This window comes from Zalophus californianus, chromosome 4 (genome assembly GCF_009762305.2).
Source record: "Zalophus californianus isolate mZalCal1 chromosome 4, mZalCal1.pri.v2, whole genome shotgun sequence".
NCBI lineage: Eukaryota > Metazoa > Chordata > Mammalia > Carnivora > Otariidae > Zalophus > Zalophus californianus.
In genome coordinates this window covers 131,957,702-131,984,222 of record NC_045598.1, presented here as the reverse complement: position 1 = coordinate 131,984,222, position 26,521 = coordinate 131,957,702, and positions in this window count along the sequence as shown.

The following is a 26,521-nucleotide window of genomic DNA, read 5'->3' as shown; positions in this document are numbered from 1 at the left end:
TTAAGTGAATAAATTCCAGTCCCTAAAACAAATATTTTCTATAGATTAAATAAAAATTCACTGTTCTACATGCTCTGTGATTAAAGTTTACATCCTAGAAAATTTGTACTTAATTTTTAAGACCATTCTGGAAAGAAAAACCCATAAAGAACTTGTGAATATCTCAGGAAGCTTCATATTTTTTTGAGATTACCAGAATGGAAATATTTTTCAACCCATCTCCCTATCAGTGACTGGAATTTGACATAATAGAAATTTGCCTCCGAGGCATCAAACTGATTTTCACCTGTAATTTCTTTTAATTTTAACTAAGACAGAATCAAAGTGGTTATGTCTCTGTTTTTTTATCACCTTATTTAATCAGATTATTGTATTTGAAAATTATATTTTTTTCACTACCAAAATGATTCTTCCTCCTTTCATTTCTTCCTTCTTTTCTCCATCTGTTCATTTCCACCTCCCTTCCTTCTTTCCTTCAACAAATATAATTTGAGCACTTACTCTGTCATATAACACATTAGATGTTGGAGACTAAAAGATAATTCAAACACAGTCTGTCACAGAAGAGGCAAGTATAGTGGAGAAAACAGGTATGTAAACAGAAGGTCATAGAACAGGGAAAGTGCAGTGACTGAGACATAGACAGGAAGCACGGATGAAAGGCACGTCTCCAGAAAGCACGGGGGTTAGAAAGGCAAGCAGGGACTGACTGCCTCCTGGCAAAGTGAGGTCCTTCCCAAGCAGGTGAAGGTGGGTGTGCTCAAGGCTTTCCAGTCAGTAAACATAGGTTAAACAAAGGGACAGAAGTCTGAAATAGTAGACCAAGATCAGGGAGCAAAAGCAGGCCAATTGTTTCTACAGTATATATAGTGTGAGGTAGGGAAGAGCAAAAAATGATGTTAGGGAATTGGTCTGCATTTCCTTTATACATATCTACAGTTTACAAAGCATGTTTGCATTTGTTAAATTATCTAGGCTTCTATGAAATAACTATGATTATCCCCATTTTACAGATCCCACATTCATTCAACAGATATTTACTGAAATAAGGCAGATACTATTCTAGCTATTAGATTAAAAACTGAGTGCAAATCAAGTTCTCTACTCTCACGTGACTTCCATTCTTTCAGGGGCAGACAGCCAGAAACCAGAGAACTAAACAGAAGATAATGGTAATGGCCATGAAGATGATGAGGTGGCGATGTGGTCCAGAGGGACTAGTGTTGGGGACACGAGAGGCTTCTCTGAGGAGGTGACAGTCGAGCTTCACCAAAATGAGCATCAGGAGTCTGTCCTGGGAAGGTCCTAGGGAATAGTGTTCCAGACAGAGGACACAGCAAGTTGAAGGACTCTGAGGTAAAAATAAACCTGGTATGTCTAAGGGACGCAAATAAGGCCAGTGTGGCTGGAGCCTAGTGGAAATGAATGAGATGAGACTGGAAAGGTAGGCAGGGACCAGATCAAGTAGGGCCTCTTGGCCCACAAGGCAGAGCTGGATGTTATTCTAATGACAGAGGGGAACCACTGAGGGCTTTAAGCAAGCGAGCAACTGCTGGGTGACATTCATCTATGGAATCCTTACGTTCCTGCACGGTCCAGTTTCTTTGAGCAAAGGAATTTATAGCCGAAGTTTGTATAAAGAGACATTCCAGGATAGTAAAGCTTAGAGATGTTTCTCCCTCTCTCTGGAAACATCCCAATAATAAAGATAAAGCCGATTTCTTCCCCTCCCCAGAGATTTGCTCGCATTCCAAGGTATTGAGTAAGCTCTCCCCTTAGAGGGGTAGCTGGGAAGGTTACCAGCAGCCCTATTTAAGATCAGATTTTCCTAATTTCCAAGTTCATCTGCTCTAATACACCCCACCGCGTGTGCAGGTGCCATTTGGCCCTTATCACATTGGGGACCAAAGCAAGGTATTGCTCTAGCTGCTGCTTTTGCTGTGAGGAATAGATGATCTTTGTCTCTGGCCCAGAGCTCTCATGTCTCCTATCAGTGTAAGTATACAACAAACCTGTGGCAGCCTAACTTGTTAAGCTTGCACGTAGGGTAAAATCTCAGACCCTCCAGTTTCTGACTTACCAATGACCTAATCCAATCTGCTTCTGAAAAAAATATCATAATTAGGAGACTGCAGATTAGAGCGAGCTGAGACCACTTGCCCAAGGTGAGGGAGACGAGGCTCTCATTGGGACTTCCAACACCAGGAGGCTTCTTAGGCACTTTTTGGGTGCTTCGCAGAAGAAATCATCCCAGCTGCTCCTTCTGAACTCCCCAGGTGTGTTACAATATAGTTCCTGCTCGCAGATTACTCACACCAGTCTTCCAAAGGTCTTCTATATACTCCAACGGTGATACAAGAAACGGCCCAATGGAAGGAAGACATAGATAGTCAGGACATTTTAAAACAAGTTATGAAAAACAAGGTAAATAAACGTGTTACAGGATTCTTTTGAAAAAGAGGTTTGAGGCTTGATGAATTAATTCCCTTTTGAATCGAGTTTATTGACAAAAGACTTCATATGAAGAGACCCTCACATCGTGTGAAAGCAGCTTCTGAGGATGCAGTATAATCACCCCCATACTTCTGTCTGGGATCATTCCAGTCTGTTGGAGACACTGGATGCTTGCAGCCCACACACTGCAGAGCACTCAGCAGCCGCCTCCCAAGGGGTGCAGGGTTCAGTTGGTGTGGGAGGCTGTGTTTGTTTCATGTCACCTGGAGAAAGCAGTCACAAAGGGAAGACTCTCTGGAGGCCTTTTTCTGTTTATTTGTTTTGACTATGTGTGTTGAACACGAAGCAAGTGACGCCCTTGGTTGAACTTACTACTTCCAGTTTCTACTGAACATCTGCTCTCCAGTAAAGAATATAGTTTGGATCCAAAAGCAAAATAAAACAAAACAAAAATCACTATTAAGGTGAAGAATCTTGTTCTTTTGCAAAGTCCTTTCCCCACTAAAGTCTCCTATAATCTCAGGGCTCACAGTGAGTATTTCCATTTTGGACTCACATTTTCAAAGGAATTTGTCCCTTCAGAATTTGTTCTGTATTAAGCTGCCATTTGCTGCAGTATTATGTTCTATTTCAGAAACAGGGAAGCTCTTAAGAACTGGTCATTTGATGTGGTGTACATATACAATGGAATATTACTCAGCCATGAAAAAGAATTAAATCTTGCCATTGACAACAACGTAGATGGAGCTAGAGAGAGTATTATGCTAAGCAAAATACGTCAGAGAAAGACAAATACCATATGATTTCACTCATATGTGGAATTTAAGAAACAAAACAGAAGAATGTAGGGGAAGGGAAAAAAAGAGAGAGAGAGGGAAGCAAACCATAAGAGCCTCTTAACTATGAAGAACACACTGAGGCTTCCTGGAGGGGTGGTATGTGGGGGGTGGGGGTTGGGGAATGGGGGATGGGCTAAACTGGTGATGGGCATTAAGGAGGGCACTTGTGGTGTTGAGCACTGGGTGTTATATGTAAGTGATGAATCATAAAATTCTACTCCTAAAACTAATATTACACTGTATGTTAACTAAGTATAACTTAAATAAAAACTTGAAACATAAAAAAAAAGAGTTGATCATTTGGATCAATTACAATTTTCCCTGGGTGACCATTAGGGCTGTGGTTTTCAGCCTTTTGTACCGAACATCTTACCAATTGCTGGATGAAAAACCTTTGTTCCTTTCTTTATAGAAGCAAAAACAGTACTTTTTCCAAAAGAGCATTTCCACATTGACATGCATTCTGTCAGTGGCTTAGAACTTCTATGGAAACACTGTTTCTCACCCAACTACTTCATAGAACCAGTTTAGAGTAGCACCAGCTCCCATGGTGCCCCCCTTACCCCACGGTCTTTATCACATCATCCTTTTCATGACAAGTCATGGTGCTTAATTACGAAGCGTCATGTGGTTCTACACTGATGTTTCACCAGGCTTATTTTATCTCCTAGGACATTAAGTGTGGATCTTTTTTTTTAAGGAAACTTCATTTATTTTATTTATTTATTTTTTTAAAAGATTTTTATTTATTTGACAGAGAGAGACAGAGTGAGAGAGGGAACACAAGCAGGGGGAGTGGCAGAGGGAGAAGCAGTCCTCCTGCAGAGCAGGGAGCCCGATGTGGGGCTCGATCCCAGGACCCTGGGATCATGACCTGAACCAAAGGCAGACACTTAACGACTGAGCCACCCAGGCGCCCCATTAAGTGTGGATATTTCTTCTACTTCTTCATATCCCGTGGTGCTCACGTTGTTCCAAGTACATGATTATAATGTTCAAGAAATACTTGATTGAATGGTGATTCTTCTCATTTTGTGTATATAGAGACCATCTGTATACTATTTTATTTACAACAATCCTTCATATGCTTGAGGACTAAGGTTGCTCTACTTTTCTTTCTTTCTTTCTTTCTTTCTTTCTTTCTTTCTTTCTTTCTTTCTTTTTCTTTCTTTCTTTCTTTCTTTCTTTCTTTCTTTCTTTCTTTTTCTTTCCTTCCTTCCTTCCTTCCTTCCTTCCTTCCTTCCTTCCTTCCTTCCTTCCTTCCTTTCTTCTTTCTTTCTTTCTTCTTTCTTTTTCTTTCTTTCTTTCTTTTTCTTTCTTTCTTTCTTTCTTTCTTTCTTTCTTTCTTTCTTTCTTTCTTTCTTTCTTTCTTTCTTTCTTTCTTTCTTTCTTTCTTTTCCTTTCTTTCTTTCTTTTCTTTCTTTCTTTCTTTTTCTTTCTTTCTTTCTTTCCTTTCCTTTCCTTTCCTTTCCTTTCCTTTGCTTTCCTTTTCTTCTTTTTTTTTTGGATCAAATAGCCCCAATTCTCTGCATGATTCCTGCTGCTTTTCATCCTCCTCCTGTTGTGACTGGCATTGCATTCTTGGAGATACGTTCCCTGAAACGTCATGTGAAAAAGTATTCTGTAGTTAATTTGAGACATGCTATTCACTTGTTTACTGTGTACTGTGTTCCTTTAAAACCTCAAGTATATTACAAATCTTCTGAAGGTGAGTCTAGTGTGCCTTTCTTAACACTTAGAAGTTTGAGTCTTTATTTTATTTTTATTTACATTAAGAAAAGCAACCTCAATCAATGCTTTATTATGAAAATGTCCTCCAGATTCTCACATCCCATCTTCAAATTTTGTGACTAATATTATTTTTATTTTGTTAGGCAGAGTTTATAATTTTGCAGTCCAAAATACCCCAAATATTAGTCTTAGTTTTATACTTAGCTTTATATTTGCATGGAACAAAGTTCAGTAATAGTGCTTTTGTTACAGCTTTTCCATTTCTGTGTTCTTTATTTTGATTTTTCTTACAGATACCTGAATTTCACCAAACTAATTTTTTTTTTAAAGAAAAAATCATAGGGGCACCTAGGTGGTGCAACTGGTTGAGCATCTGACTCTTGGTTTTGGCTCAAGTCATGATCTCAGGGTCATGAGATTGAGCCCTGCATGGGGCTCTGTGCTCAGTGTGGAATCTGCTTGAGATTCTATCTCTTCCTCTCCATCTGCCCCTCTCTCCTCTTGAGTGCATGTGGTCTCTCGCTCTCTCAAATTAATAAATAAATCTTTTTTTTTTGGTTCTGCATTGGGGTCCCTGCTCAGCAGGAAGCCTGCTTCTCCCTCTCTGACTCCCCCTGCTTGTGTTCCTGCTCTCGCTGTGTCTCTCTCTCTGTCAAATAAATAAATAAAAATATTAAAAAAAACAAAAACAACATTAACTGAGTCATTTCAAGTTGATATCATCTCTTACCTTATAAAATATTTAAAAGTATTTAAAACTATTTTTATTGAGATATAATTGACATGTAAGATTATATCAGTTTCAGGTGTGCAGCATGATGATTTGATATATGTGTATACCATGAAATGATGACCATAAGTCCAGTTACTGTCCCTCACCAGTTACAATTTTTTTTCTTGTGTTGAGAACTTTTAAGATTTAAATAAATTATTTATTTAAAAAAATATATTTTCTGATTTAAAATATTTCCATTTTACTTTTAAAATATTTATTTAAAATAATTTATTTTCTTTTTAAAAACATTTTTATTTCTGTAATTCAAAAAATATGTGGTAATAACAGCAAAAATTCAAAAGTCACAAAGTGGCATTCAATGAAAATTGTTACTCTATGTTCATTGTTCAACATCTTTTTTTCAGTTAACTTTACATCTTGGAGATTGTTCACTATCTCTTGTTCTTTGTTCTTTTAAGTTTACATAGTTTGCCATTGTAAGGAAGGAACATAAATTTATTTCTTGCATTTATTTCTGAATATAATCTGACTAGATATAATATTCTTAAATTATATTTTGCCTCAGAATTTCACACACTGTTCAATTATCTTTCACCATTGGATATTGTTTTAGAGAAATTTGAGAATTACCTAATTTTTCCCCTTGTAGGTAGTTTTATTTCTCTTCATGGATGGCTAGAGATTTTTTTTTTCATTCTTGAGTTTTAATAACCCGAGTATATTTCATTTTGAGTGTTGGGTATGAATTTTTCCTGGCATACGGTGTGAACTTTTGATTTGCTGACTCACTTTAGCCTCCAATTCAGGAGAACTTCCCCATATTATAGCTCACAATACTTTTTCTGGTACCGATGCACTTATCAGGCTATTTAGTTCAGGGATGCCAATTATTCTTATGTTGGAACATCTGTGTCTTCTATTATCATATTCAAACTGCTTTCATCTCTTTGTATTTTTCTTTGAGTTCATAGTGTTTAGATCTCACTCTCTTCTTTGTCAGCAAGAAAAGTTGTAGTCATAGCTGCCTACAATGCATATTTATTAAACTATCATAAACCTAAGCATTGTGCCAGGTGTTCTACCATTGTACCGAATTGTGTGTTCTTAGACACATTTTTAACCTCCCCACCTCAAAATCTAAATCCAAAGGATGCTCTCCAGTTGCCTGTGTACCTTGCCACCTCAGGCTAGTGAAACCGTTGTTGAAACTGTACCTACAGAACTGTAAGACAAGAAATTCGTATTATTTTAAGCCACTAAATCTGTGGTGATTTGTTATGGCAGGAATAGAAAATGAATACAGACTTTGGTACCATCAGTGGGGTGCTGCTCTAGCAAATACCCAAAAATGTGGAAGTGGCTTTGGAATTGGGCAATGGGTAGAGGATGGGAGAATTTTGAGCATGACAGAAAAGTCCAAATGGCCTCAAGCAGATTATTAGTAGAAATTTAGATGCTAATGGCTTTGCTAGTGAGGACTTAGGGGGAAGTGAGGAACATGGTAGAGAAAACATAAATAAGGAATAAAGAACAGTTATGGGAAACTAGAAGAAAAGGAATCCATGTTACACGGAGTCAGAAAGCTTAGTGGACTTTTGTCTTGCACTTGTGTGGAAAGCACAACCAATAAGTGATGATAGTAGGCAATGGGTGAGATTTCCAAGGAAGGTGTTGACGGTGTGGCTTGGTTTCTCTGCTTAGAGTAAAATGTAAGAGGGATGAGATAAATGAGGGAAGAACAGTTAAACCAAGAGAAACCAGGACCTGACGATTTGGAAAATTTTCAGCATATCCAGATTGGTAAAGACGTTTAAATTCAGAGATTCACTGTCAGGAAATCGTGCCATAGTGGAAAAGCTGAAGGTATGGCTGAACAACATTTTAATAACACCTTAGAAAGACCAAACATTCAGAATATTGGGTCACAAAAAAAATCTCATTGTAGATGAAGGTGGAGCTCATAGATCCCATCAGCCAACACAAGAGAGGCCAAAAACAAACATGGGGTTATCGGAGAAAGAGTTGGGGACGATCCTCTTGTCTAATGGAGTGAATCACCATGACTTACATGGAAGACCCACAAGGCTCCTGGAAATCTTATACCAGCAGAAACACCTGCTTGGTCTAAAAGTTTCAGAGAGATTATGAAATGAAAGAAGCCCATTGGTGCTCCAAAACTCAGTGAACAGTCTGATACAGCTACTCAGCAGCAAACACATGCACACTGACCTAGAGAGCAAAGGAATGGCCACAGGAGATTATTCCTAGGTCCTGAAACCAAGTGGAGTTTGCCCAGCTGGATTTTGAAATTGCCTGAAGTTGGTGATTTCCTTTTCCCCTCTTTTTGTCCTTTTGAGTAAGACTACCTCTAGTTGTTATCCTATGCCTCTCCTAACATTGTATATTCAGTAGTTTCACAGGTCTGCAGATGCAGAGGAATTGTGACCCAGGATGGATTACACCCAGAGACTCACCCATCCCCTAGTTAGATTATTTAGATAATGAGATTGGGAACTTGTGACCTGATGAGATATAAGTGAGATTTTGGATCTTGAGTTGATGCTGTCTTGCACTGAGGCTTTGGGGACCCCGGTGGGGTGAGTAAATCCTGCATGGGGGGCAGACGTGGAACTTTGGGGGCTGAAGGGTGGACTGCGGTAGGCAGAATTACCCACCCCCACCCACGTTGTCCACACCTTGGACATCCCTGGAACCTGTGACAATATCACGTGGCATGGCAACAGGGCTGGATGCAATTAAGGTTGGTAAGAGCTGGCTTTGAGATGAGACCGGAGATTGTGTGGGTAAGCTCAATCTAATCACATGAGTCTTCCAGAGTGGAAGAAAGTTTAGAGAACACGAGAATGAAAAGACTGGACCCACATTCCTGGCTTTGGAAATGGAGGATAAGGCCCTGAGCCAAGGAATGCAGGCGACCCACAGACGCTGGAACAGGCCAGGGGAACAGTCCTCCCTCAGAACCTCCAGAAAGGAATGCAGCCCTGACAACCTTTCCATTTCAGCCTGTGAGACCCACGTCAGACTTCTGACCTGTAGAAGGCAGGATAACCCATCAGGGTTGCTTTGAGCCACCAAGTTTGTGGTAATTTGTTACGGCAGCGGGAAAAGAATACATTCAGTGTGCATCAGGACACCTGGAAGGCTTATTAAAATACAGATTCTTGGTGGAGTGCCTGGGTGGCTCAGTCATTTGAGCATCGACTCTTGATTGCAGTTCAGGTCATGATCTCAGTGTAATGAGATTGAGCCACGTGTAGGGCTCCGTGCTCAGCGCAGAGTCTGCTTGGGATTTCTCTCTCCTTCTCCCTTTGCCCCTCCCCCTCAAAAATAAATAAATAAATCTTTTAAAAAAAATACAGATTCTTGGGCCTCATCCCCCAGAGTTTTCTGATTCGGTGGGGCCCGAGAATTCTAAGCAGTTCACAAGAGATGCTGCTACCACCAGACTAGAAACCATGCTTACAACTTCTGCTTTCTTTCATCAGAGCCCTGAACAGCAGCAGGTCGTTCAGCTTCTCAAGCATCCCATCTGATGTATCTGACCATCCTTTGCAGCCTTTGGGTTGAGAAAATGAAGTGAAGTGAAAATGGGCGTTGAAAGCATGGGTACAATGAAGCAGTTATCACCCTAAGCATGCCCATAGCAGTTTGTAAAAGTCACTTGTGTTCCCTGCAGCATGTGCTTGGAGACAGGTCTGTATCAGAGAGATCAGTAGTGGAGCATTCAAGAGTATAATTAGAGATAACAACATCTGTCTGTGTTATGCTTTTCATGGTGCAGAGCTGGGTCCAGGGGCCCCATCACTCAGCGTGCAGTAATCCTTGGCATGGAGCTAAATGGAACAGTGACTTCAGAAGGACAACATTGATCTTGATTTTAAACTGAGCTCGGGAATTACTGTATTCTCAGGTTTCACTGCATGTCTGGTATTGCACGAATTCTTCAGGCTTTCTTGCTGGAAGTGGGCCTTTTTAAACTCAAAAATAGATCTATAGGCTGAGTGGGGCCTCTGACCCAATGCCAGGCACAACAACGGGTGACTGAACAGATTTCTTATTGTCCTTGGGCAGTCCCAGCCTCACCGAAGCTTGAGAAGAATAGACAATTGTACTCTGTACTAAGTTTTCAAAGCACATTTACATCTTTCATCTTATCCTGTCTGTCACAAATATTAATGACAAAGCCAGGCAGAGAATCCAAGTTTCCTGAACCCTAGCCCCATGTTCTGTCCTCCTCAAGCTGTTGGAAGACTTTTATCTCAGTCTCTAGATCAATGCCCAGAATGTTTGCCCATATGCAGAGGAGACATAGCTAGAGAGAGAACAAGACAGAGACACAGAGAGGGAGAGACAGACAGAGGGAGAGAGAGAGACTGACAGAGAGAAGAAGAAAGAAAGAACAAAAGGAGTCAAGGAGGGGAAGGAAATAAAAAACAGAGAGGGATAAGGAAAAGAAGAAGAAAGAGAGAAAGAAGAAAAGAACGAGACCCTGAAAGTCCTAAAGGACAATTGGGAGCCATAACCTTCCATGTCAGTGAACAAGAATAATAGTCTTGTTCCCTTGGAAAGAAAACACCATCCGAAGCCTGAGCGAAGCATAGGGTGTCCCAGAGTGGTTGGCATTATGGATAGCAGTTGTCATCTCCTTCCTGTCCCCTGGTGACAGCAGCTTGGCTCAGAGTCTCTCCTCTCCACCCTCTTGTCTCCCTGGCTGACAGGCTCTGAGACAGCCGTGTCTGCAGGTTACTTTGCACCATCCCGCAGCCATACTCGGGGCTATAGTGGGGCCAGGGTGAGCTAGGAAATGACACGGACATGCAGACCATCTCTAGGCTCTCAGGAGTCCCACAAAGCGCCCGGAGTTATTTTCAGTGACACTAGATGGAGACACAAGAGGCCAGAAACTGGGAGAACAATCCTTCCCATCCTTTTTCAGTGTTGTTTGACTATTACAGGATTTAGATCATGAAACCTTTCCACGGGGAATGTGGGTCAATGTAGCGCTACTTGAGTGGTGAAATGGTACTTTTCTGAACATAAATGGAGACCTACGACCAATTGTGCCAGTCTGCTATGGCAGCTTTCACAATGGCCATGTTGGGGGGGCGGGCAGGAGGGAATGGCCAAGTAGAAATGCCTGTCGGGTATTATCGGATGTGCTGTTTTGTTTTGACTCTTAGTGTCCAGAAACATCTCTCTCTTGACCCTTTATCTCTTGGAACCTGAGAGTAATGGATAAGATCCATGGTTAGACTCCATGACTTTCGGATGCCTCAAAACCCTAAAATTCTGGGGCACCTGGGTGGCTCAGTCGGTTAAGCCTCCAGCTCTTGATTTCACCTCAGGTTGTGATCTCGGGGTCATGGGATCGAGCCCTGTGTCCGGCTCACCACTCAACGCAGAGTCTGCTTGGGATTCTCTCTCCCCTTTTCCCTCTCCTCTTCCTCCTGTTCATGCTTGCTTGAGTGCTCTCTCTCAAAATAAATAAATAAATCTTAAAAAAAAAAACCTAAAATTCTATAATGCTTCTGTATTTGGAAAACTTTAGGAATGCTGATATCTGCATCTGAAAGGCCATTTGTTAAAGCTTTATGGTAAATTTGTTTGTCAGAGGTTTATTTTTTTTAAAGATTTTATTTATTTATTTAAGAGAGAGAGAGAGATAGAGGGGGAGAGCACAGAGGGAGAGGGAGAGGGAGAATCAGACTCCCTGCTGAGCAGAGAGCCTGATGCGGGACTCGATGCCGGGACCCTGAGATCATGACCTGAGCCGAAGCCAGACGCTTAACCAATTGAGCCACTCATATGATCTAAATCCTGTAATAGTCAAGACAACACTGAAAAAGGTTGGGAAGGATTGTTCTCCCAGTTTCTGGCCTCTTGTGTCTCCATCTAGTGTCACTGAAAATAACTCCGGGCGCTTTGTGGGACTCCTGAGAGCCTAGAGATGGTCTGCATGTCCGTGTCATTTCCTAGCTCTCCCTGGCCCCACTATAGCCCCGAGTATGGCTGCGGGATGGTGCAAAGTAACCTGCAGACATGGCTGTCTCAGAGCCTGTAAGAGGTTTATTAATAGTACTGTTATTTGTCTTTAACATAGTTCCAAAATTTTTATTTTATTTACTTATATTCTATTCTGATAACACAACTGGAAACCGTAATCTGTGATAACTCTTCCTATTGTCATATCTTACTTCACAAAATTGAAAGGGCACGTTTTTAGAATTCCAAAAGAAAGTTGACTACTTCAAATGGAGCAAATACCAGTAAAACATAAATTGCCTCTGCCCAATATATGTGGTAAAAAGGATCAAAACTTGGGTCTTTCAGGGCACCTGGGTGGCTCAGTCATTAAGCGTCTGCCTTTGGCTCAGGTCGTGATCCCAGGGTCCTGGGATCGAGTCCCACATCGGGCTTCCTGCTCAGTGGGAAGCCTGCTTCTCCCTCTCCCACTCCCCCTGCTTGTGTTCCCTCTCTTGCTGTCAGATAAATAAATAAATAAATAAAATCTTCAAAAAGACAAAAAACAAAACAAAACAAAATTTGGGTCTTTCAAGTCTTTCCACAATATCATCTATCAATTCACAAGCTCTGGGGGGAGCATATATAGCTTAATAAATGGCTTTCTATGGTGATAATATTTGGCTATAAGAAAAAGGAAAAAAGTCTGAGGTACTATAGGTGAAGAAAAAAGAAAAAGATGAAAGGGAGCAAATATTATAACTGTGAAATATAAAGAAAATTTGAGAAATATTTGACTTCTAACAACTATCATTTCTTTGTGGAAAGCATAATACCAAATATTCAGTGTCACCAATATTTTCAAGATTTGCCAGGTTCTATGCTCTTGAGGAGGAGAAAGAACTAAGGGCTGGATAAGAAGAGTGTAGCACACTGCAGACACTTAATTCACACCAAAGCAGAAATGATCTAGGCTTGTCTAGGAAATTCCATATCGATCATACTGGGGGGCTAGAGGCCAGAACCTGCGCTGAAATATTCCATGTGTTTTGGAAGGGAAGTTAAAAGAAATAACATCCCACATAAGAAGTTCCATAAACTCAAGCTTTAGCCAGTTATTGCAGAGGTGACCTTCTTTGACACTTTAGAGCACTTTGTATCAAATCACCCATGATTTGTTGATCACAAATAAAGAAGTGTGTTTTTACAAAGGCGGGATAAAGTTGTCATCACGTGAACCCACCGATCAATTTTCATTTCTCACTAAAAGTGAGAGGATAAGACATTTTGCCTCCAATGTCATGCATTAGGAATACATTGCATCATTATCAAGTATCTTACCAAAAAGGATGAACCCGAATTTAATCAAGACTCTGGATCTAACCTAGCAGTTTTTGGGAAATAACAAAGGATAGAAGAGCTAGTTAAGTGACACCATGAGGAAGCCAGTAGAGACATCCAAAATGTGGAAGCTTCTACAATACACCTGAGCCATTGTTCCAACATGTCAATGGCAGGGGAGAAAAATAGCATGCGTGTGTGTTGAAAGGGGAGAAGCTGTTAAAGATTATAAGGGACTAAGGAAACAGAGCAAACAAATGCAACATATGGGCCTAATCTGGACCCTGCTGAAAACTACCAACTGTAAACAAATAGTGGGGGAATGATTGGGGCAAATTAGAGTGTTAGGCGTTATAAGGGAATTATTGTTACATTTTTCTTAAGTGTGATATTAGCATAATTGTATAAAAAACTGACTTTAATTTTTAGAAAGTTATGCTGAACTATTCAGGGAGAAAATGGCCTTTAAAATGCTTCAACGGGTTTTTGTATGATCATAGCATCAATTAATTCCTTTTGTGATTAAGTCAGTTTGAACTGAGTTTTCTTAACAGTATGTGTGAATGCTTATGATAGTTATTTAGTAGAGAAGAAAAAACTGACAATTCCATAGAGAGAAAGGAGAATTTCCCTTAATGAGCAAGCTGTGCTCTGGGACAGGCCTGGTTACACAGGGGGGCTCATGGACCCATGTCGGCCTAAAGTCTCTTACTGATCCTTGACAAGTTAAGTACAGAAGCTGAGAGTACACTTTTTGAAACTTTTATAACAATTTGATAGAGTAATTTTATGCCCATTGCTCTAATAATTTTAAAATTTGGCTTATAAAGCACAGATGGGTTTTCTGTTACTTAGAAAGATTCCTAGCCAACATGATATTTGTTATTTTATCATCACTCCTTCCAAGGGTTCTTTATTATTATTATTAATTAATTTTAAAACAGTTTTTTTATGTTCAGCTAGCCAACATATAGTACATCATTAGTTTTTGATGTAGTGTTCAATGATTCATTAGTTGCGTATAACACCCAGTGCTCATTGGAACACGTCTTTCCAAGGGTTCTTGACTCGGGTCCTTGGATGTGCCTCAGGAAGTCTGTGAACCCGCTGTACTTGTATGCCTAATGGAATCGCACACAAATCCCCGCTCACAAATACCTCCATACATGTCATATGTGTGGCACATACCCGTCAATAGCTTTCATCAGATTCTAGTAGAGGTCCACGATCCACACAATGTTGACAAACCTTGCCCCAGAGTTGCCTTTGAGTAATCCTCCTCACGCTGCTTAGGGTTGCCTATGTGGACACTTTTTTCTTCCTCTAGATTTCCAGATTTTAAACTTCTCGAAGGCAAATTCCTAGCTCTATGTATGTGTGTGGCCCCACCACCTATAGTCATTAAAGTCCAAATGTCTTTGGTTATTCTCCTCATCACTCTGCCAAAAGGTAGCTCTTAAAAACTCTACAAAGCAACCAAACCTCCCTCATGATGGACATGCTCCCTCACACCCAAGTCAGGTGAGGGACAGGGCTGTAGGGAGTTTTCTAAGGCCTCAGACACCAAACATTCAATACTTGCCCATCTCGGTTCTACCAGGTTGGCAGGCTCCATCTGAACAATCCTTTTTGGCTTAGCTACTCACCACACGATTAACTGTTTAAACAAATTCCAGAAAGCACATCAATTATTACTAATGAATTCCAAATCAAATCATCCAGAACTACAAAGGGCCACCAGATGTTTCAGGCAAGGAGAAAAGAGGGGGTGGGAGGCATGGGGAGAGGGAAGATTCTTTCCCACCGCTCTATTAACTTGGATCTGAAAGCTATAATTTATCAGGCACCTGACACAAAGAGGCATCACACACATTTAAAAATATTTCTTGGAGATTGTTCTAACATTCATTTCATGTTGAATATTACTTTATATTGATATCAGCCCTATCAAAAACTTTCAGACCTCTTTTACATATATATCTCATTTTATCCTTACAGTATCTGGGTGAGGGAACAAAGGCTGTGACTATTTCCCATTTTTCCAGAAGAATCAAGTAAGATAAAGTGAAACACATAGGTTTCTTTTTTTTTTTTTAAATAGTAGGACTATATTTAGAAACCAGATGTTCTGAGATTATTGTGGAATACTACCATTTCCGAACAGCCAGTGAGCTAATAGAAATAAGAACTTTCTAAGGAATAAAGTCACCAGGGCTCATACGAAATGTGCACAATAGGTTTTAAGGTATGTATCTGAATAAGATTTACCAGGGCAAGGAAACCAATCTGCAGTGGTGAGCCTGAGGTTCATAGTGAGAAAGTGGGGATGGCCGTGGGCAATTGAAGGTCCCCAGCGGCTGGGTTCCTGGGTTCCTGGGTTCCTGGGTTGGGGGATAGGGAGCAGAGGGTCTGAGGGCACAGGATACCACCAGCAAAGACATAAGAAAATTTTCCATAATGTATCTAAGGGCAGCTCATCAGCAGCCAAGTACACAGGACTAGTCCTTCTCCGAGCAACTTGACTGAAGCTGGTTCCATTATCAAGCCAACTGAGAGATTCTCACTGGATTTGTGTCTAAAACAACACTCCTCCAAATGACTGTAGGATCAGCGATATGTAAAATACGGATGACATATGAGATGGTTAATATACTTGGGGGTGAGAAGTAGGGAATCATGAAAGGAAGACCGGGAAGGAACCTGAAAAAACATGGTTCAACTCTCTCATCTCTCAGGTGAGGGAATGGGCAGAGAGGGTACAAGACTCACAAGGGCACGTGCTTTCTTTTTAGATACGGAAGTGATCATGTGCTAACGAATTGCTTTTTTCTGCTTGTTCTCATTTTTATGCTCATTTTAAATATTTATGTACCTTTGGTGGGCTTTAAATATTTAAAATTTGTGGTCCAAAAATGTCGGAATGAATAAGAATTAAGTGCTGGTTTTTGTCTCTCTTGTTACATATTTCTTCAAATAACCAAATTTTTTTTAAAGGTAGATTTCCAAATTTTTTAAAAATAATAACACGTTAACTATCTCACAAAGGTCTCAAAGTTACAGCTTCATGAAGGGAAAAGTCTTAGTGGCTACACTTTTGTTTCTGCTGTGTAAGGATTGCAGAATCAGGCTGAATTTTTGTTTGTGAGCGCATTTCATGCTGCATTCCATCTCTACAATACATTTGATTTATAAACTCTAAAAATAAGACATAATTTAGAGAAAGATGTGGGCTTGGTCAGAGTGAAAGTAATAGAATAAACAATCTCTTGCAATCGCTAGCATTCCAAAATCATTTTCCAGGGTGATCATTAAGCCAAGAACTACAAAAACCATTTTCTGTAATTTGCACTCTATGAACCAATGCAAAAATAGGAAAGCCCTACTTACTGACTCAAGGACCCATTTTGTTTGTTTTCTAATTCCAAGACCTAACCATACACTTCTTTTAGAAAAAATGAGGTGATAGGACAGTTGGAACCTCACCTTGTTTCTTTCTCTCCTCTTCTTTACTGGATTTTAAATAAACTTTAATTTAAAAATTATAATACATACATAAACACGCACATTAAAAATTTTAAGCTTTTAACATTTCAGTTATTGTTTTGAAATTAAGAAGTGCTGAATTTTCATTTCAAACCAAAATCGTACCTCCTGGATCATCAACCTTGTGGTTTGATGCCTACCTTCTAATAGAGAAGTCATTCAACAAATATTTATTGACTGCCAGACATTTGCCAGGAGCTGGATTGCAAAGATGAGAAAGGGAGAGTCTCAAGGAGACACGTAAATGGATAGATAGCCCCACATTGTAACAAGCATTGAGATGAAGAAATAATAGTAATCACAGCTAACATTTATGAAATGCTTGCTGAGGACATGGCACTGGGCTAATAACGTACCTGGGGCTGAGATAGCATGGGAAGGGGCAGAAGTGGTTAAGAAGACAGAACAGTCTGTTATATATAAAAACAACCGGCAGGAAAAAACTGAGGGTTGCTGGAGTGGTGGGGTGTGGGAGGGAAGGGTGGCTGGGTGATAGACATTGGGGAGGGTGTGTGCTATGGTGAGCGCTGTGAACTGTGTAAGACTGATGAATCACAGACCTGTACCCCTGAGACAAATAATACATTATATGTTAAAAAAAGAAGAAGATAGCAGGAAGGGAAAAACAAAGAGGGGGAAATCAGAGGGGGAGATGAACCATGACAGACTATGGACTCTGAGAAACAAACTGAGGGTTCTAGAGGGGAGGGGGGTGGGGGGATGGGTTAGCCTGGTGATGGGTACTAAAGAGGGCACATATTGAATGGGGCACTGGGTGTTATATGCAAACAATGAATCATGAAACACTACATCAAAGACTAATGATGTGATGTATGGTGATTAACATAACATAATAAAAATAAAACAACTGTAGGCTGTGTACTGTCCTACAAAGGAAAGAAAGAAAGAAGAAAGAAAGAAAGAAAGAAAGAAAGAAAGAAAGAAAGAAAGAAAGAAAGAAAGAAAGAAAGAAAGAAAGAAAGAAAGAAAGAAGAAAGAAAGAAAGAAAGAAAGAAAGAAAGAAAGAAAGAAAGAAAGAAAGAAAGAAAGAAAGAAAGAAAAGAAAGAAAGAAAGAAAGAAAGAAAGAAAGAAAGAAAGAAAGGAAGGAAGGAAGGAAGGAAGGAAGGAAGGAAGGAAGGAAGGAAGAAAGAAAAAGAAGAAGAGGGGGAGGAGAAGAAAGGAAGGAAGGAAGAAGGAACAGGTGATATATATATGACAGATGAAATGTAGTGTGGTATAGAAGTCAGACCACCTTCTTTTCATTGCCTACCCCCCCAAATCTAAAACAACAGATATTTCTGAGCCTCACTCAGCTTCATCCTCACCCAGGCAATCAAAGAAGTGAAGGTCTGGAATAGACCAAAATGTCGTTGGTTAAACCAAACAGCTGAGAGTTTAATGACCTTTTATCTCCAGTGCAAAATGTTCCAAAGCAAACTGGCTCTGGCATCACAGGGGATGTTACAACAGTCTCATCAAAAGATGTGGCCTTCAGATCTCTAGAGCTAGCTTCTAAATCCTGCTAAGCCCGCTGAGGGGCTGGCTGTGTGATCCTGGATACGTTTTCTAATTGAATCTCAGCGTCTCCCTCTGTAGAACTGAACAGAGAACACCCACCCTCCAGGGCTGCTGTAGAGATGAAATGAGAGATTAATAAAGAACCATACCCAGCACTTGACACTGAAAATTGGTAGCTGTTACTATTGTCATTATTCAGTCACTTGCTAGTCTCCAGATGACAGCCCAAAACCTTGACACCTGGGACCCAGACTCAGATTCCCAAATTCGCTCTGTGTGTGTATGTGTGTGTCTCCTGGGCATGAAGCATAAGAGAAGGAGAAGGATTCGTCCGTCTATACCAGAGCTTCTCAACCTTGGCACTACCGGCATTTTTGGACTGGATAATTCTTTGTTGTGGGGGCTGTCCTGAGCACTGTAGGGTGGTCAGCAGCATCCCTGTCCCCCACCCACTAGCTGCCACTACCACCACCTCCCCACCACAGTCTTGACAACCAAGAATATTTGCAGACATTGCCAATTAGAGGCACACCCCCCCCCCCCAGTTGAGAACCACACTGCTCTACACATTAGTCTTTTACTCTTCTTGTTGCCAACCACATAAATCCTGGAGACGGAAATAATACTTAGCCTGCCTAGGTCAAGGTTGCATTAAAGGTTTCCAACATCTGTGGAAGCAAAACAAAAACCTGCTTTGAAGGACAGACCTTGCCAATGTGATCCGCAGGCTTTCACTCACACTCTTAGCAGCTCAATGCTTTTGGTTTTTCAAGACCAAATCCTCTGGAATACTCTCCCTTTCCAGGCTTTCTGACCCAGCTGCCAGTCAGCTCCTCTTTCTGCATTTGTGCATGGGCACACTGTGATGTTCTCATCCTGCTCACCTTGCTGGACTCCTTTTCGCATCTTTCCCAAGCAGACACACTCGTGACCTCTCCCTTGTTCCTCAGGATGTCTCTGTTCCCCACCGCACCCCCCGCCCAGCTGAAGGAGCCTCCCACATACTTCCTGCCTGGTCACCTTGTCTCTTCCCTACAGATCTTTTTCCAAACCCTACTCCACAGGGACATCTCTCCTAACTCTCTGTCTAGCAATCTTTCTTTCTCCAGCCACTTTCCCATGCCCACATCCACTCAACCCTCCATGAAACAGATTCTGAAAAGAGCATCATTTGATAATATGCCTGGTGGAGTAACAGGTCATTTCATTAAACTCAAAGAAACAGTCGCTGCTCTCTGCCCCTTTGCTGAGTGGCATTTGCATACTGGTGGTGGTGTGTGTCATAGTTGCCTCTGATATTTATCCTGGTCAAACATCGGCATGTTCTACGTCTACTGATATTTAAAAAATGAATGCCTACACATTAGATGATTGGCTATTTATAAAGTCCATTTACTATCAGACATGAACCACACAGCCAAACCCGTGCCCTCGGGCAGTCTGCTCTCAACCTGTTCTTTGCCAATTTTGCTCTCTGCTTTAGTCCAAATTGATTTTGTTTTCCAAAGTCCTCCCTTCTTTTCTGGCCTTTAGCTCTCCGGTTTATAACAGTTTCTTATAGACCTCAATTCTTGCTATGAAGTTATAAGTCATTTTTAATGAGGGAAAAAGACTTAAAAGAAAGGAATAGGAAGTAACTAAAGGGATGGAAGTGGGTGGGGGAAATGAAGGCTTTGGGAGAATAAGCTGTATCTCATGTTCATGACTCACTTATATTAAAACATATTAACATTTTTAGGTTTATTAATGCATTTCATTGAGCCAGCAACATCTTCAAAGACTACTTAGCATACTTTCAGGAAGAAGTTTGGACACATCCTGTGCTTAATGAATCCAGTTACAAAAAAAAAAAGAAAGAAAGAACAAAAACCTTACTCAATATAATTAACCTGGCCTTTTCTTCTGTGTTAAAATATAGGACATGCCACTGAGTTTTTATTTTTTTATTCGTTGGTTTTCAATAAGGTAGCATGTGATGATGCATCTACGAGACTTCCAGCGTGTTCACACATTTTCCCAATGACGAGGGAGTGAGCAGTTCTTTTTATTGAGTCCTTGGTCTTTTAGCATTCCTAAAGCCACATTCTTATTCTGCATGTCCTCCGTCATCCATCCCATTCATTAGTGGACATTTGTACCGTTTTTCACCGGAAGTTGTCCATTTTACCCCTATGGGTACTTATTTTTGTCAGCATCTTTTCTATTTGCACAGATAAAATTTTAAGACTCACATGGTTACCCCTCTCTTGAGAAAATTTAGTTCTGTACATAGCAGTTCATCTTCTTGTCATAACAGCTTTGCAGAACTCTGGAGTATAAACCAACCAAAAACCACCTTTTAGGGACTATTAATAGGGCAAAAATTTGGGTTGAGGACTACCTTAATCTAATCTTATTTTACCTCTACAAATGTCTGTCTAAATTGGGTTTGAATCCCCGTTCCAGCACTTTCTAGCTATGTGATTTGGACCAAGTTACTTAATGCCTTTGCGTCTTGGTTTTTTTCTTCTATGACTTGTATTTCATAGGGTCATGATGATTTGATGAGTTAATAATATAAATGGAAGCACTTAAAACAATGTCTACCACATAGTAGGGACTCAGCAAATATTAGTGTGGTTATTATCTGGGACTGTGATCTCAGAAGAGCATCTCTTGGAATAGTGTCAAGGTAAAGATATGATGAGTCAGGATGCTGACTGTCATGACCCCCAAAAGTTAGAAATTACCAATTATGAATGGTTTTCTGAAGCCATAAACATTACTTTTTAAAGTGAATTACTCACAAATAACCCAAGTAAAATATGGGTGAAGAACTTAAATAGACATTTCTCTAAGGAAGATATACAAATGGCCAATATGCACATGAAAAGATATTCAAAATCATTAGTCATTAGGAAAATGCAAATCACCACCACAATAAGATACCACTTCACATTCACTAGATTGGCTAAGATAAAGAAGAAAAAAAAGAAAATAACAAGTATTAGGATGTGGAGAAACTGAGTCATGGAGATATGTAAATGTTACAGTCTCTGTGGAAAACACATTAACAGTTCCTCAAAAAGTTAAACATAGGAGCGCCTGGGTGGCACAGGTGGTTAAGCAGCTGACTCTTGGTTTCGGCTCAGGTCATGATCTCAAGGTATTGAGATCGAGCCCGTATAGGTCTCCATGCTCAGCACAGAGTCTGCTTAAGACTCTCTCTCCCTCTCTGTCTCTCACTTGCTCTAAAATAAATAAATCTTAAAAAAAAAGTTAAACAGGAGCACCTCGGTGGCTCAGTCGGTTAAGCATCTGCCTTTGGCTCAGGTCATAATCCCAGGGTCCTGGGATCGAGCCCCTAGTCAGGCTCCCTGCCAAGTGGGGAGTCTGCTTCTCCCTCTGCCTCTGTCCCTCGCCCTGCTCGTCCTCTCTCTCTCAAATAAATAAATAAAATCTTTTTAAAAAACATTAAACATATACTTACCATATGACCTAATAATTCCATTCCTAGGAATATACCCCCCTAAATTAGAAAATAGGTATTCAAGTGCGCCTGGATGGCTCAGTCGGTTAAGCGTCTGCCTTCAGCTCCGGTCATGATCCCGGGGTCCTGGGATCGAGTCCCACATCAGGCTCCTTGCTATGCGGGGAGCCTGCTTCTCCCTCTCCTCCCCACTTGTGCTCTCTCTCACTATCTCTCTCTCAAATAAATAAGTAAAATCTAAAAAAAAAAAAGAAAATAGGTATTCAAATAAATACATGGAAACCCATGTTCAAAGCAGTGCTATTCACAGTAGCCAGAAGATAGAAACAACCCAAATGTCTATCAACGGATGAATGGAGAAACAAAATATGATATACCCACACAATGGAATATTATTCAGCTATAAAAAGAATGAACTACTGATACATACTACAACCTGGATGAACCTTGAAAATCTTATGCTAAGTGAAAGAAGCCAGACACAAAAAGTCACATACTATATGATTCCATTTATGTGAAATAACCAGAATAGTTAAATCCGTAGAGACAGAACACAGATTGGTGGTTGCCAGGGGCCAGGGAGCGGGGGGGGAGAGGGGGGTGCAGGGAGAATTAGAAGTAACTGCCTATTAAGTACAGGATCTCCTTAAGGGGTTAGGAAAATGTTTGGAACTCGGTAGAGGTATTGGTTGCACAATATTGTGAATGTACTAAATACCTCTGTTGTCTAGCTTTTATTACCCCACTGCAGCTTCAAACACTCTGGTGGTAACTAAATGTTCTTTTTCTTCATTACCTGTCCAGCTCAATGAAACCAAATTGCACTGAGTCTGGCTTTGATGGCTGAATGGCTTATATTAAAATGGTTAATTTTGGGGACGCCTGGGTGGCTCAGTCAGTTAAGCGTCTGCCTTCAGCTCAGGTCATGATCCCAAGTCCCGGATCAACCCCCGCATCGGTCTCCCTGCTCAGCGGAAAGCCTGCTTCTCCCTCTGCCCCTCCCCCCATTCATGTGCTCTCCCTCACTCTCTGCCTCTCAAATAAATAAAATCTTTAAAAAATGGTTAATTTTATATTATATCAATTTCACCTCAATTAAAAAAATCTGCAATGAATTACTCACTTGCCAGTGAGGGTGATTTTTCCGGGCATTTAATATATTATTGAAATGGCAGGCAGATTTTCTTTTCTACTGTATTTCTGTAAAACTAAAAGCATTTTGCAGAAATACTTTCTTTGAAAAGCAAAAATCCCAAGCAAAACTGGTAGTGAACTCTCGACTTGATATTGCTTTTCAGAGTACAACTGCATTCTCCCTGCCAGGGCAGAGCAAAACCGTGACTCTGTGGCCACCCTTGCTTGGGGAGCAGCTGGAGCATTGGCGGCCTGAGCTGAGGATGTGCGTGACCAGGTGGGTGGGTGTGCCTCCTACCTAGTAATGCATCGGTCACGAAGCTCGCCGGGTGAAGAGGGAAACCGAACAGGATAGTTAGGTTACTTTTTTTTTTTTGATGAAAGAGGAATGATTGTCTCTCTTGTTAGAATCTTGCAACCTACTATTAGGGTACACATTATAATAGCACCTGGAGTGCTTCAACCCAGAAGGGTTGTGGCGGGGAATTCGAGGCACCAAGGCTGAGCAGTAATCAAGCATATGGCATTTGTGACGTGGGACTTTCCATTCATTTTCTGTGCTTCTCTCTTTTTTTTTAAAGACTATTTTTTAGTTTATTTTTTAACAGAGAGAGAGAGAGAGAGAGAGACAGCGAGAGAGGGAACACAAGCAAGGAGAGTGGGAGAGGGAGAAGCAGGCTTCCCGCGGAGCAAGGAGCCCGATGTGGGACTCGATTCCAGGACCCTGAGATCAAGACCTGAGCCGAAGGCAGACGCTTAATGACTGAGCCACGCAGGCGCCCTTCCGTGCATCTCATCAAGCCCAGGAGTACAGCCTGTACTATTGGAACAGAACTGCTTTCAGAACCATTGTTTAGCTAATCCGAATGGCCCTTTTGACTGCCGATGCAGCTAACTGAAAGCTCAGTTAGCTCTGTGGTTTTAACTACATAAAGCCTTCTGCTGTCCACGGGCCACGTAATATTTTCTGTGATGTCCCATCTCCAATGCATCTGTCACTTCAGTTTAGCTGCCCTTGTCCACATCGTTACTCCATATGGCTTCCAATTTCCTATCTCCTATCTTTGGTTGCTGTCCAGGTTTTATTACTCCACTAAAGCCCGAATACTCCAGTGGTGACTACATGTTCTTTTCTTCGTTATTTGTCCAGCTCCACGAAACCAAATTGCACGGAGTCTGGCTTTGGTGCCAGTTGACTGGCTCCTTTCCAGGTGTTAATTATTGAAGAACTTGTCTTTCTATTTGATATTAATTACTCTGTGTGGGCTTCAGAGGAAAAATAGAGCCCAGAAATGGAATGTGACATTAGAAACAGATCCAAACCCTGAGTATCCTGCCCACCAGACCCACGTGTACCGAGCTTTTTAACCCTGGAAGGAATGAGGCAATACTCATGGGCACCTTCAAGAGACTCCAAACACGGGTACATCTAAAGGAAAACGAGAACAGCCCAAAGAGGAAGATCAAGGGAAGGACACGGAAAGGTAAGGTCAATAAGGGGGCAATGACTCCTGAAGCATTACCTCTTAACCATCCTTATTATTAACATGAGCCATAAATGGTTACATTCCATGTGACTTTGCTGCTAAGAGGCATAATGGTTAAGACCATGGACTTGGAATCAGAACAGTGTGGGTTTTAATTCAGACTCTACCAGCTAGTTGTACACAGGCAGGCATTCTAATCTGTCAGATCCCTAGTTTTCTTATCCGTGAAATGGGGCTACAATTGACCACAGATGGTCTCTATCATGAGGAATGTTTCAGTTAATGTAGGCAAGATCCTCACCACAGACTAAGTAAGCAATAACTGATACCTGTCCCCACAATTATTATGGTAGCTGCAGTTTCTATAGCACTTTACCTCTCCCCCTTCTCTTTTTGGATAACTTTATAGAAAAGGAGTCTTGCGTAGGTACTAGAGATGACCTCCTTATTCAATTTTGAGCTGTTAATACGGAGCTAACCAAGTATGCTTAAAACAAATGTCTGCTTTTTGTTTGTTTGTTTTTTGTTTGTTTTGCACTAGACTCAAGCTGAGTTCTGAGGTGCTTGGCTGGAAAAGAGAAAAAGGATGGAACTGACCCTTGCAAAGTCACTGCGGAGCCGAGAGACCACACAGGAGATTGGGCAGCGGGCAGATGCCAGGGAAGCTTACAGGGGGGAAGAAACAAGAGCTCACAGGACAGATCAATGGGAAATGGGGTAGAGCCTGAAGATGACCTGGGTAGTGGCCCCCAAGCTGGAACACTAATGGAAAAACTCGGTGTCCCATCTATGTTTCTTCCCTGTGTGTCTCCTTTACTACTTTGGTCATCAAATGTGTAGAGTTTGCCCCACCACAAGCAAGTCTCTAGGACACCAGCCAGGTGTTCTTTGATTTAATTCAATTCTGACACTCTACCCAGAGATAGCATCAGATTCCACAGGGTAGGGGCTCGGTCCAAAGAGACCGCCTACCCCCTAAACACACACACACACACACACACACACACACACACACACACTTCAGATGCCAGGCACAAGCTCAAGTTGTCACCTGTGCTTCTCACCCACAAACCACAGATTGGAGGCTCCTATAACCCCCTCCTTGGGATCAACTGATTTGCTAGAGCAGCTCTCAGAACTCAGGAAAACAGTTTACTTACATTTACCGGTTCATTACAAAAGGATCTGATAAAGGATACAGATGACCGTCCAGATGTAAGAGATGTGTAGGGTGAAGGTTGTGGGAAGGGGCACAGAGCTTGCATGTCCTGTCCAGGCATGCCTGTCTTCCAGAGCCTACACATGATCGCCAACAAAGAAGCTCTCCAAACTCCATACTTTGCCGATTTTATGGAGGCTTCACCGTGTAGGTGTGATCAATCAGTAACTCTCTTTTCAGCCCTTCTCCCTTCCCAAGAGAAGCAGGGTGGGGCTAAAAATTCCGCATTTCTCATCATGACTCAGGCTTTCCTGTGACTGGTCCTCACCCAGGAGCCATCCAAGTGCCCACCCAGAGTCACTACACTAGGTGATCCTCCTACCACCTGGGAAATTACAAGAGTTTCAGGAGTTCTGTGCCAAGAACCAGAGGCAGAGGCCAATATATATTTTCCATGATCTCACAAACACTTTACACTGGAGTACGCAAAAACTTTCCCAAGAGTGTGCAGCTCACAGATAGCTTTAGGAAAATGATGTTCCTAGACCTCAACATCCATATACAGTAGTAGCCCCCACTTATCCACGGGGGATCCATGTCAAGACCTCCCCAGGGGATGCCTGACACAGCAGTTAGTACCAAACCTTAGATAGACTGTGTTTTTTTTCCTATACACACGTACTTGTGATAAAGTTTAACTTATAAATAATGCATAGTAAGAGATTAACAGCAATAACCAATAATAGGACAATTGTAACAATGTACTGTAATAGAAGTTTTGTGAATGTGGTCTCTCTCTTTCTCAAAATATCTTACCACACTGTCCTCCCCCCACTTATTGTGAAGATGTGAGATGATAAAATGCCTGGGTGATGAGACGAAGCGGGGGGGGGGGGGTGGTGATGTAGGCATCATGACGTAACGTTAGGCTACTCTTGACTTTCTGACCACACGTCAGAGGGAGGATCATCTGCTTCTGGCCCACACTTGACCACGGGTAACTGAAACCACGAAAGTGAAACCTCAGATAAAAGGAGACTTATGTATATACTTCTTAATATGTCTTTGCCCAGTGGGGCAACTGTAGGCTGGAAGATGCTGATTTTCCACCTCTCCTTTCATAATTG